The following is a 12,663-nucleotide window of genomic DNA, read 5'->3' as shown; positions in this document are numbered from 1 at the left end:
GGCCCGTTTGGGGCTAGATTTCTTTTTATTTCTGATACATATGCATTTTCGAAATGTATAAAAAAGATTTTATTTCGATGAATTTGTCTTTTATAAGATTCACTAAATGTTATCTTTTCTTGTAATCCGTTGCTCCTTGGCAATGTCGAACAGGTTCACAGATCATCTGCTCCTACCATCCCTCCCCCTCTCCTCCGAGTAAAGTCCTCTCTGGAAGACTTGCTCCGAGCTCACGGTACGGATGTGCAATGAAACGGAAGCCACCTCCTGTGCCGTGGGGTGAAATGTAGCAGGGATGAGGCAGATGTATAATTCCCTCCACATTGTACCGGAACGGGATGAATTGAAAGGATTGTTATGCAACAGAGATGACCTCCGTTGCTTTGAAATATCAAATTTATTATTGCCATTCTGCTACATGACGTCAGCACTTGAAATCCACCGCAGTGGGCTTCGGATGGGTAGTAAATGTTTTTAAGAGGTGGTTTTTCTGAAGCATCCACGTTTTTCTGGGTCATAAACATCCACATCTTTGAAGCCCCAGACACTCTTTGTCTGGGACGTAACCATATTTACAGTGCAGTAATTGCAACAAATGCCACATGTCACAAACATGGTTTCCTTTCATAAAATAGTTTTATTGTGAGTGTGATAATCATTTATAAGATTTAAGTCCTGACAGGCAGATGGTGGCCTTTTAAATGTCTGCATGGGCGGGAAAGAAACAAACACAAATGAAAAACATTCTCACAGTTTTGATTGCCATTACACAGCAACCTGTAGTTTTGGCTTACCATTGGTCAGTGCTGCTGAATAATATAAACTAAAACTAGATTAATTCATAGTTGTGTTTGAAACATGGCTGGCTTATAGCTGGTACAAGCAGGTTTAGGTGGTTAACCACACTGTAAAAGGCACTTTTTGGTTTTACAATGCAGTTGACCTACTAGCCAAGGGATCTAGTTGAGCTGGTAGACCCAAAAGTTGGAAAAATTAATTCAAGGTCATAGGGTTACTTCCCAATGAAAACAAGAACTGATAAAATGTTTACCTTTTGAATGCATTGTATAGGTCACTTTGGGTAAAATTATGAGTGGGCCATATGACCAAAACTTTATATGAGTTATTTATTTAAAGATAGTAATATATATCAAATATAATTTTTCTGTAAATAAGGTTGCTATGACATCTACATTTTAGAGACCAGCACAATTCTCAATACCACAGCAGAATACTAGGGTAACGCATATTAGTAAATCAAATAAAAAAATAAATCCCTCAAAATTATTGAAAATAATTAAACTGTCAGTAATAAAAAAGCAAAGGACAAATACAATAGAATAAAAAGATACAAATCAAACAAACTGTGCTTTAAGTTTTTTTTTTTATGCAAGTCTAAAGTATTCAGTTAACAGCCTACTACAGAAATTGAGTAATCTAATGTAAAATAAAACAGCATAGTCTTCACTGTAAGAATTAAACTTAATTTGTTTCTTATTAAAGCTACAGAAGTCCTTCAGTCAAGAGCAGTGAGTGATTTTGAATGTGTCTTTTGTTGTTCGATTAATATTAAGCACACAGTCGCAGCAGGAATATAGCTATTAAAAAGCTGCACGGATCCAATTTACTGTTACACACGTATTTTCATTATTACATAACCGACGAGGGTTTACGTGAATAATCACTAAGCGCTGCATCTTGGTACATTTTTGCGTGTATTTGACTGTTTAGACACGCACCTTGAGCTAAAAGATGACTTTACATATCCGTGTTCTGTTTCGTCTCTGAGCGCATCCACAGAAATCCTCCTGAGGAACAGCACAAATTCTCTTTCGCGCTTTTACAAACATGAATAAATCGAATCAACTTTTATAAATCAAGCACGTCCCATTTTGCAAAACTCAAGTTACGTGATTTTACTGATTTGCACGTGAAATTTGACTTAGGGAGGAGCAAAAGTGCGCCGATGGAATGGGGCGCAATAATCGTTTTATCTCGATTTATTGTATTTTCATAATCGTTGGAGACCGAAATCGAAACAGTATTTAGATTAATTGCACAGCCCTAATGCAAGTTGAGTAATCAGATTACTTTTTTTCAAGTAACTAGTAAAGTAGCGCATTAATTTTTAATTTACAAGAAAATGAGTTACTTTTTCAAATAAGTAACGCCAGTTACTTTTTTTCCCATTTATTGACTGACAGCTCTCCTGTCCCCATGTAAAAAAAAAAGTTACGTAACCCATTATGTTCCACAAAAAGTAATTAGTTACTGTTTTAGTGGGTAACACAATATTGTAATGCATTACTTTTATAAGTAACTTTACCCAACGTTGTGCGTTAATGCAAGTGTAAATTATTGATTGATTTGTCAGCTAGTCCATTAGGCAACCCACCGACTTGTTGAATTTTGAAAACATGTAGTTTTGCACATCTCCGCTAAAGCCAAGCAGTAAATCATGTTCCAAAACTACTTTGCTAGTACCTTACACTGTTTATCTGGATTGTCCACTGTTGTCTTTTTGATTTTCATCCCACTCTGGTTGTGTCCCAAATAGTGAGCTCGATATGGACTTGCATTCTCGTGGCTTTGGCTCATCCGTTTTTGTATGTAATGTCATTGAAGTTCAGCTCAACAACTAATTCACGCTGTAGGCCCATCACAGACCCAACAGCTCGTTTTAACCGACTCAATGTAGCATGTGATTTGAGGCCTGTAAGAATCAGCTTAAGAAAACCCATGTGAGCGTTCAGGGAGAGTCCGTTCCCATGCTGTGGACTGTTGTTATGCAAAAAACATCTTCAGTAAAATAATTAAAGTAAGTCTTTTATAAAAGGTTCTTAAATGAGTCCCCTTTGGGCTCAACAAATCTCAAGTTTGCAGCTTTCTTCAGCATAAATGTCATATTTATCTGTGGTGGCTTTTATTATATCTACAGGGGAACTTTTTTCTCTGGCTGTGAAATGAAGTTGTGAAGGAGAAGATCCTCTGCGGTACCGTGCAGCCGTCTGAAGCGTTGAAAACATCTCCAGACTTCAATCAGAAGCCCTGCAGTGAGGCGATAAGGGAGAGGGGAATAGGAACGATGGGTTTATTTGGGTCCGTGTGGTTGGGCTCCAGCAGAGCTGCGATTAAGGACAAGCACAGTCCTCTGTTCATTTTTCATCTGGTGACCGATCTTGTCTTGAGGGCTTGGAAGAAACATTCTCTCAGTGTAACTGAAGCTCCCTTTATGTCACTCTGAATTATATAAACATTTATGCCGTGAGATTTCTCGGAGCTTTGAACACAGAGTCTCTTTTATGAACAAAACAAGCACTGTAGAGTTGCACGCTGCTTCAGATGGTGCTGTCATGAATTAGATCCGTGGCTTAGCGGCGAGCAGGTGTGCTACACCGCCATAGATCTCATGTAGGTTTGAACACAGCTTGTGTTGAGTCTCAATTCGGTTTCCTCCTTAGTTGATCTCCCATATTGTATCTTTTTTTACATATTTCTCCACCTCTTCAAAAAGAAGTTTGGAGTTTAATGGTAGTACTTTTTTCATGACATCGCTGTATTTATTGCTCTATCTATTTAATATAAAAAATATAAAAAAATAAGTGTCTGATAAATGACTAAATGTAAATGTAATCTATTTATCTATTGCTCTATCATTATCTTTTTATCAATTGCTCTGTCTATCTGTCACTCTGTCATTCTGTCTGTCAGTCTTCCATTTTATCATCGCTTTGTTGCTCTATCTTTCGATCTATCCCTCTGTCGCTCTATCATTCAATCTACCTATCACTCTATCTGTCTCTAGCTTTCTATTTCTCTACCATTCTGTCTATCTCTATCATTTTGTTGCTCTTTCTGTCTATTTGTCACTCATGCTTGTTGCTGTATTGTTCTGTCGCTCTATTTCTCTGTCTGTTGCTCTATTGCTCTTTCATTCTGTTGCTCTATTTTTCTACCATTCTATATATCGCTCTATTTGTCACTCTATCGTTCTATCTGTCATTCTGACTGTCACTCTATCTATTGCTCTATCATTGTATCACTCTATCTGTCGCTCTATTGTTGTGTCTATTGTTCTATCTCCCATTTTTTCTATCCCTAATCATGTAGCCAGTTCTCTTAGACTCCCATAATGCTTCTTTTTGTATTTGAGGTTCAGTGCTGTCTCGTTATATTATTAGCTAGGATGGATTTGTAAGGTCAGAGGTGACTTCACCACCAGGGCTCAGATGTCAGGTCGTATCAGCACTCAGTGGAAAATGGGAGTTTATTCAGTTCACCTCCCTTGAACGCTTTTCTTCATTAGACCGTTTCACAGGAGGAGTGGAGGAAAGACATCAGCTCATATGATCAGCAGAGAAGCCTAATAATTACATCCAGAGAGGGAGTATTTTTATTGAGAACTGACACTGTCTGGGACTGTCTGTTTGTCCGAACAAATGCCAAACCTGTTTGAAAACAGCCATTATGGTTGCAATTCTGCTTGGAACCGCAGATGTTCAATGCACTATTAATGAAATGATGGCACACTGCATTTGGTCCACATAACTAACATGCTTAATGAATCCTGCAGTTTGCAGAGTAATTTGGTCTCCGTTTGAACTACAGCTCTTATTTATTTTGCACGTCTGCGTGCATGCATTTCCACACATCTCGGGTTCAAACCCCGGTCGAAGAGGAGAACGCAGTATCACTCGTATCACGTCAGGCGCATTCATTTTTTAAAACCGCAAATGCATGTCACTTGATGAGTCGATTCACAGAGTGAAAGAGAAACTCATTCACAGGGCTTGTTTCTCACGCCTGAATGAGAATGTACTCTATCCATCGAGTCAAGTGGTGCATTGTGTAATTTACCAAAGAAATGCAAATATTGGGAACAGATGTACTGGGCTTTTCTCTTCTGCTGTCATTAGGAATGATCCCCTTCTGAAGGACCCACGGCGGTGAGACGGGCCCATAGTCTTTACAAGGGAAAAGCCATGTCACCCCGGCACGTGACTCCTGCCGGATTCTTTAGCTCTTTTCTTTGCCACTACAAACTCTCAGGAAGGATAAATTGATTTTTTTAGTGCACTGAGCCTGAGGGAAGACTCACACAATGAAGGACACACACAGCGAGATTCTTTTCAGAAGAAAAAAGGGAACTTTTAAAAAGTATCAGCCACTCAATCCCTCTGTCTCGCTCTCCATGAGAATTCCAAGAGAATTTCCTCGAATGTTTCCACCCCGCCCCGTACGAGAGCTGGATGAGGGAATGGAAATGACTTGGACCATGTTCTGTTGCATTTCTTTTTATGGGGCATTTCAGTGAGTTCCTTTCCACTCCTTTTAATAAGGGTTTTATTCACTGTAGGAGAATATATTAACCCTAGCTGATGTTTGGTGGGTTTTTGTCATATTATTGGTCTCTCAGTTCAAACTACAGCAGTAGTTTTGATAAATCCCATGTGTGTCCATAAAATTGAGAAACACATTTTCAAGACAAATTGTCTCCCTCTTCGCCTCATACTGCCTGAACCAAGCATTGTAGATATAATTTTATATTTATATTAATTTATTTCATTAAATGACAATAATAATAATAATAATAATAATACTTATTATTATTATTATTAATAATAATTAGCAAAAAATAGAAGTGTAATTTATACATAAAACAATATTAATAATATTTATAATTTTAGGAGTAGTAATAATAGTAATAATAATGTTTTTTGCATTTTACATTTTGAAATACTACTACTTTTACTAATTATTATTGTTATTATTATTGTTTTTCTTGCCTTTTACATTTTGCAAAATGTAGATAATTGTCATTATTATATAAAAGTATATTAATTATTATTATACTTTTGATACTACTAAATAATAATAATTATTATTATTATCATTATTATTATTAGTTTAAGTCTACATTTTGCAAAACTACTTCTTTTAATACTACTACTAATAAATTATTTATTTTATTAAAATGTTTATTGAATTGTGTTGCACTTTTGCTAATTTTCTTTTTCCAATCATTATCTCCCCTCTAGGGGTGTGCCATACCATACCGTCCACGATAATACCGGTATACATTTTTACATGATTAAAAAAAGTGTCATATCGTGATATCAATGATATAGCGACGTGATGACGTATGGCGGATATACGTTCCCTAGCACATCAAAGTATCGCGAGAGCGGTTCTAGAGCATGATTAGAGTGCACACCCTTACCGTCATAAATAGGCGAGGTGCATATCTTTAGCAAAGCGGCGTGGAGAGCCGCTTCTGGGACGTGCCGCGGCGCCGCTGGTGTAAACACAAGCATTGACTAGAGTGGCCTCATCGGAGCCGCAACGTGCCACAGACGCATGCAGTGTAAATTTTTGTATTTTGACGTCATACACCGATCGGTCTGCTTCAAGTCAAACACACAGCTGCTGCTGCCACATTATGACAATAGATTTACACTTTGAATTAGTCTGTCATCGATGAATGTAGCTCATTGGAAAAGGATGGAAAATGCCCTTCATTTTGTTTGCACTAATAAATGCTGCTGCCTGCCAGCTGTTGTTCCATGTTTTTTTTTTCTATGTCATAAATATTGTTTGGCAAATATTCTTGAAATATCGTGATATCATTTTGAGGCTATATCACCCACCTCTACTCCCTTTTTTTCATTTAGTTTGTCTGTCCCTCGGGATGCTTCTTGGCATTAGTTTGAGTACTGGTCAGTGCGGCTGTGTTGACTTTGTCTGGTCATTTCCACATGATTTGGATTCATCTGCCGCACGTCTTGTCAGAATTGGCCCGCGTCTCACGGCTGATGCCCACAGAACAGCTGTTTCCAATAGCACTTTCAGAAGAGCTTTCAAAGTGACTCTTACAAAAAAAAAAAAAAGAGAGAGACGGCAGCTGCGTGACTGAGGCGAACAGTCAGATTCTCATGGAGTTTTATCGAAACCATCTCCCCGCTGGGTCCGTCAGGTCTTTGGAGAATAAGTTAGCGGTTTTTGGTTAATCAAATTTCTGTTGTCGGAGTTTCTCTTTTAATTAGTGGAAGTTCCTGCTGGGATGTGACAGATGTTCAAAGCTGCCACCATTTCCTCTTTGTCATTGTTTATTCATTCTGTCGGTTGTGTTTGGTACCCAGCTGTTCGACAGGCCGCTATGAACCCTCACCTCCAGATGTGAATGCAGAAATCGTCATAGCATCACACCAATTTAACCACCATTAAGACTAGAAATGTACTTTTCGGTTATTTGATTGTGAGTACTTAAACCGATATATCAGCTGAGTACTTGAGATGGAGTGAGTTGAATTTGTGCCATTTTTTTGTTAAAAACTACACCACTAAATAATACAAAGACCGTAAATGGACAGTTTCCTTGTACCGTATGCAACAACAAACATACAGTCTGACCAGCCTGATTCACAAACAAATGTGTCTTGTGAACTGATTCTTTTAAAAGAAACTTAAACTTAATAACTACACCACAGAATAATACAAAGGCGGTAAATAGACCAATTATCTACATTATTCTGTATGCAACAAACCTACAGCTTGACCAGTCTAGTCTGATTCATAAACAAATGACTCTTGTGAGCCAATTCTTTTAAATTAGTCTCAAACTTAAACTTGAGCATATATTGTTTTGTTTTGCAAAATAACCAATAACTATACCACAGAAAAATTCAAAGACCGTAACTATAGAATGTTCTTACGCTGCATGCAACATCAAACATACAGCACGACAAATGCAGTCTGATTCACAAACAAATGACTCTTATGAACCAGTTCTTTTAAATGTGTATCAGATTCAGTTGTAAGTGTATTTTGGTTCTTTTTGCAAAAAAATTAATAACCACACCACAAAATAATACAAAGTCAGTAAATAAACAGTTTCCTTGTTCTGTATTCAGCAACAAACATACAGCACGACCGACGTAGCCTTGTAAGAACTGATTCTTTGAAATTAATCTCAGACTTAAACATAAGCATATTTGTCAGATTTAGAGAAATGTAGCATTCCATCACTTGCTCACCAATGGATGCTCTGCAGTGAATGGGTGCCGTCAGAATGAGAGTTCAAACAGCTGATTAAAAACATTACAATAATCCACACAACTCCAGTCCATCAATTAACATCTTGAGAAGTGAAAAGCTGCATGTGTGTAAGAAACAAATACATCAAGACGTTTTTAACTTCAAACCACCACTTCGGGAAAAAAATATGATTCCATAATAACACTTCCTTGAGTGAAAAAGCCATCTTGTCTGAATCAGGAGAGAAATCTGCACAGATCAAACACTGTTTACAAGCCAAAACAGTCCAAAACGGCTCTAAACAAATATGTGGGTGGAATTTGATGTGAGAGACAACAGGAGAACTTTTTCACTAGAGGAAGCATTATTATGGATTATGCACTTTTGGCCAGAAGCGAAAGTTAAACTGTTTTAATAATGGATTTGTTTCTTACAAACATGTTTTGGCCTTCCCAGGACATTAATTGATAGACTGGAGTGGTGTGGATTATTGTGATGTTTTTATCAGCTGTTTGGACTCTCATTCTGATGGCACCCATTCACATGAATTTAATGCTACATTTCTCCAAATCTGATGAAGAAACAAACTCATCCACATCTTGGATTGCCTGAGGGTGAGCACATTTTCAGCAAATTAACTGTTTTGGGTGAACTGTTCCTTTTAAGACCAACCAGTTGAATTTACATTTGCATGTTTGCATTTGTCAGATGATTTCATAGATGCCTTTAGCCAGTTGTTTTTCACATAACCATCAGTTTGGGATTATTGCATGGTCGATATGAATTGAACGTGAGAGATTTATCCCATCAGGTTGGTTTAAGCAGCAGTTAAACCTTCACACTCGGTCTCCTGATGTCCGTTGGTGTATGAGTTTTGGTTGAGTGGCTCAGTTTGGTTCTGTGGTGCCAGCAGTCTGCTAACTGTCTGCTGTGACTAAACAAAGCCTGCCAGAGCTGGAGCGTCATCTCTTTGTGTCATGGTGAAAAAGCTCGACAGGTTCTGCTCTTCTCATTGAATATCCTGTTTCATAAATTCACAATACCAAGGTAAAATGGGTTGCAGACAACCTATCTCGGTGCAATCCAGTGATGTATTTAATTTTTCAGCTTTTAAAAGCAAATTAGACACATACTGTCCGTGGGGACGGCTGGATCAAGCTGGGGTTGCCTAGCAATCGAGTCAGTCGTGTGTAGTTTGTTCCCTCTCCGTAGCACTAGTGAGGGTTGATGGGAGCGACTGAGTGTTTACAGTTGACAGCTGACATCAGATGGAGGGACGACATGATTGAGAGCGAAACCATCAACGAATAGGCCTCCTGAGCATGCTGGATGCCCAAAACACTCACCAGCTGCTGTGGGACGTCCTCTCAGGTCACTGTAAGCAAATCTGTCTGAAGAATTGGTCTCATTGGATTCTAGTATAATATGAGAAATTAATTTCATTCTATTTTACAGGCATATGATCTTTGTGTAGATATTATATTAAACGTACAGCAATGCTCATCTAAACAACATCTTTATTTCAGATGTGAATAATGGTTCATGTATTAAAACTGATCCGGTTGGTTGGTTAGTTAGTTATTTTATTTGCTTAGTGTTTTAAAAAAAAAAAGTAATTTAGTTAAGTTGTTTAGATAGTTGTTAGGGGTGATTTAGTTGTTTGTAAATTTAGTTAGTTATTTTAGTCATTTGGTTGTTTTAGGTAGTTGTTTGGGGTGATTTAGTTATTTAGTTGTTTGTAAAGTTAGTTAGTTTTTTTAGGTAGTTGTTTGGGGTGATTTAGTTATTTAGTTGTTTGTAAAGTTAGTTATTTTAGTCATTTGGTTGTTTTAGGTAGTTATTTGGGGTGACTTAGTTATTTAATTGTTTGTAAAGTTAGTTATTTTAGTCATTTAGTTGTTTTAGGTAGTTATTTGGGGGTGATTTAGTTATTTAGTTGTTTGTAAAGTTAGTTAGTTTTTTTAGGTAGTTGTTTGGGGTGATTTAGTTTAGTGGTTTGTAAATTTAGTTAGTTATTTTAGTCAGTTAGTTGTTTTAGGTAGTTATTTGGGGTGATTTTAGTTTAGTTGTTTGTAAATTTAGTTTGTTATTTTAATCATTTAGTTGTTTTAGGTAGTTATTTGGGGGGATTTTAGTTATTTAGTTGTTTGTAAATTTAGTTAGTTATTTTAGTAATTTAGTTGTTTTAGGTAGTTATTTGGGGTGGTTTAGTTGTTTGTCAATTTAGTTAGTTATTTTAGTCAGTTAGTTGTTTTAGGTAGTTATTTGGGGTGATTTTAGTTATTTAGTTGTTTGTAAATTTAGTTAGTTATTTTAGTCATTTAGTTGTTTTAGGTAGTTATTTGGGGTGGTTTAGTTGTTTGTAAATTTAGTTAGTTATTTTAGTCAGTTAGTTGTATTAGGTAGTTATTTGGGGTGATTTTAGTTATTTAGCTGTTTGTAAATTTAGTTTATTTGAATCATTTAGTTGTTTTAGGTAGTTATTTGGGGTGATTTTAGTTATTTAGCTGTTTGTAAATTTAGTTTGTTATTTTAGTCATTTAGTTGTTTTAGGTAGTTAAAAAAGTGAAGTGACATGTGGCCAAGTATGGTGACCAATACTCGGAATTAGTGCTCTGCATTTATCCCATCCAAAGTGCACACACACAGCAGTGAACACACACACACACACACCGTGAACACACACCCGGAGTGGGCAGCCATTTTTTTTTTTGCTGTGGCGCCCGGGGAGCAGTTGGGGGTTCAGTGCCTTGCTCAAGGGCACCTCAGTCGTGGTATTGAAGGTGGAGAGAGCGCTGTACATTCACTGCCCCCACCTACAATCCCTGCCGGTACGAGACTCGAACCCGGAACCTTTGGGTTACGAGTCCGACTCTTCAACCATTAGGCCACGACTTCCCCACATTTAAACATTGCATGCTTAAGATTTTGGACATTTTTCCATAGTATGTATTACTGGATTGAGCCCTGTTGTTCAGAGCTGAATTCACTGACTTGTTTTGCACGTCTCCCTGCCAAACAAGTGGCCTTGTTGTGGTCAACTATGGACAAGTTGGGCGACAAATTATTGCCATGTTTCTAGTTAACCTGGCCTTGTTCTGTGCGTGGCTGCTGTTCAGTCAGTCTACTTCTACTCAGAAGCGTTTATGTGTATTTACACACAGACAGGTGTAAATGGCTTCACTGTTGTGGCCTTGATCAGCACACTTAAACGGTTAAATTAGTTGATTTGAATTAAAGCATCAAAAGCAACATGGATGTTTCTCTTCCGCTGATAAAGCTACTGTAAGTGTGTTTGTTGTTGGAGAGCTGACGGGTGAAACGGCCGTGTGACTTTCTATGGTGTTGAACATACAGTATTTGAAGTGGCCCACATGAGGCACGTTCCTCTGAGGGGCCCCTACATGACATCTGTTCTCAGCCATTCATCACAATCACAGAAGCGTTTCTGTGTTTTTATTTCATTCACTAGGTCATTTTCATTATCCTATTTACACGCTCCCCTGCCGCCCACTAAAAACCTCCAGAACGCTCCTCTGAAACACAAAAACACTCCGTGTCCTGAGCAGGTGCGATGAGACAATGTGATAAATCCCAGCTAAGCAACAGTATGGATTGGTTTCTGTTTTGCTCATGTACTCAGTGGTATATCAAACATGTTCCCATCGGTGCAGCAGCAGTATTTTTCTCTTTTAGTTTGAATTAAGTATTTTTACTAGAAACATGTTGGATTGCATCCGTTTAGGATACAGGGTTTCACTGTGGACTGGAGTTTGAGGACAGAGGACATGTTTAGAAAGGAATGCAAGCACACGTCTAACTGCATACTGCCCACTATGTACTGTGTACTGCCTTCTCTGTTTTAGAAAAAGATGTAAAACAGTATGCGATATGCATTGGTGAATGGGTACACAGTAGTGCACTTACATTGTTACCACATTTTTTGTGTAATTTGGTAGAAATCAATTAATATTGCCTTTTTATGGCCGATACGTGGAAATACCGATTTGGGATTGTTTATTTTTTTATTAAATGTCAGATAACAAATAATCATTATTATTTATATTTATTATATTATTTACTATCTATAATTCTATCTGTCGTTCATTGGCCCTGTCCCAAATGGAACACTTCATGTGTACTTGCGGTCTTACGGACTTACAATGGCCGCCGCGTCCGTTAAGTCCACGAGAGCGTAGGGTGTCCCATTTGTCATTTTAGCATTCATAAGGGTGCTCGCGAGTGCCCCCTTTGCGGCCGTTATGCGCCCTCGATCCGCACTTCTGCTGAGCCCGCACTGGGGCGAGCTTCGCAGCAGACTTCTACCCAACAGTCAAAGCGGCATTACATCACAAAAGTGCAGATTTGGGACAGGGCCATTCTCTCTCTCTCTCTCTCTCTCTCTCTCTCCTCTACTCCGCTTGTTCTAGCCGGGTCTATGTTTTTTATTGATTTTTATTATTCACTGAGCTAATCGTAGAGTACATTAGTTAATATAAGAAGAAACGTCTAGCTTCGCGGTCTCACTCTCTCTCATTTGGATGCACGTCTTGCCGCATTGTTTCTCTTTTACAACCTCATTAATTCTCACTAATAACCTAACTGAAGCAGCACATGCCCTTTATACGA

At 38.0% G+C, this 12,663-nt stretch overlaps 1 protein-coding gene across 1 annotated transcript in view; it reads left to right on the top strand.

The window, feature by feature from the left end:
* LOC107557722 (signal-induced proliferation-associated 1-like protein 2) overlaps window positions 1-12,663 on the top strand; it is a 184,663-nt gene that overhangs the window by 21,196 nt on the left and 150,804 nt on the right. The gene's annotated exons all lie outside the window — the stretch shown is intronic.

This window comes from Sinocyclocheilus grahami, unplaced genomic scaffold (genome assembly GCF_001515645.1).
Source record: "Sinocyclocheilus grahami isolate Dianchi unplaced genomic scaffold, SAMN03320097.WGS_v1.1 scaffold616.1, whole genome shotgun sequence".
In the NCBI taxonomy this organism is placed as follows: domain Eukaryota; kingdom Metazoa; phylum Chordata; class Actinopteri; order Cypriniformes; family Cyprinidae; genus Sinocyclocheilus; species Sinocyclocheilus grahami.
Note: the sequence above shows the minus strand (reverse complement) of the source record. Positions and strands in the feature narration are given on the sequence as shown.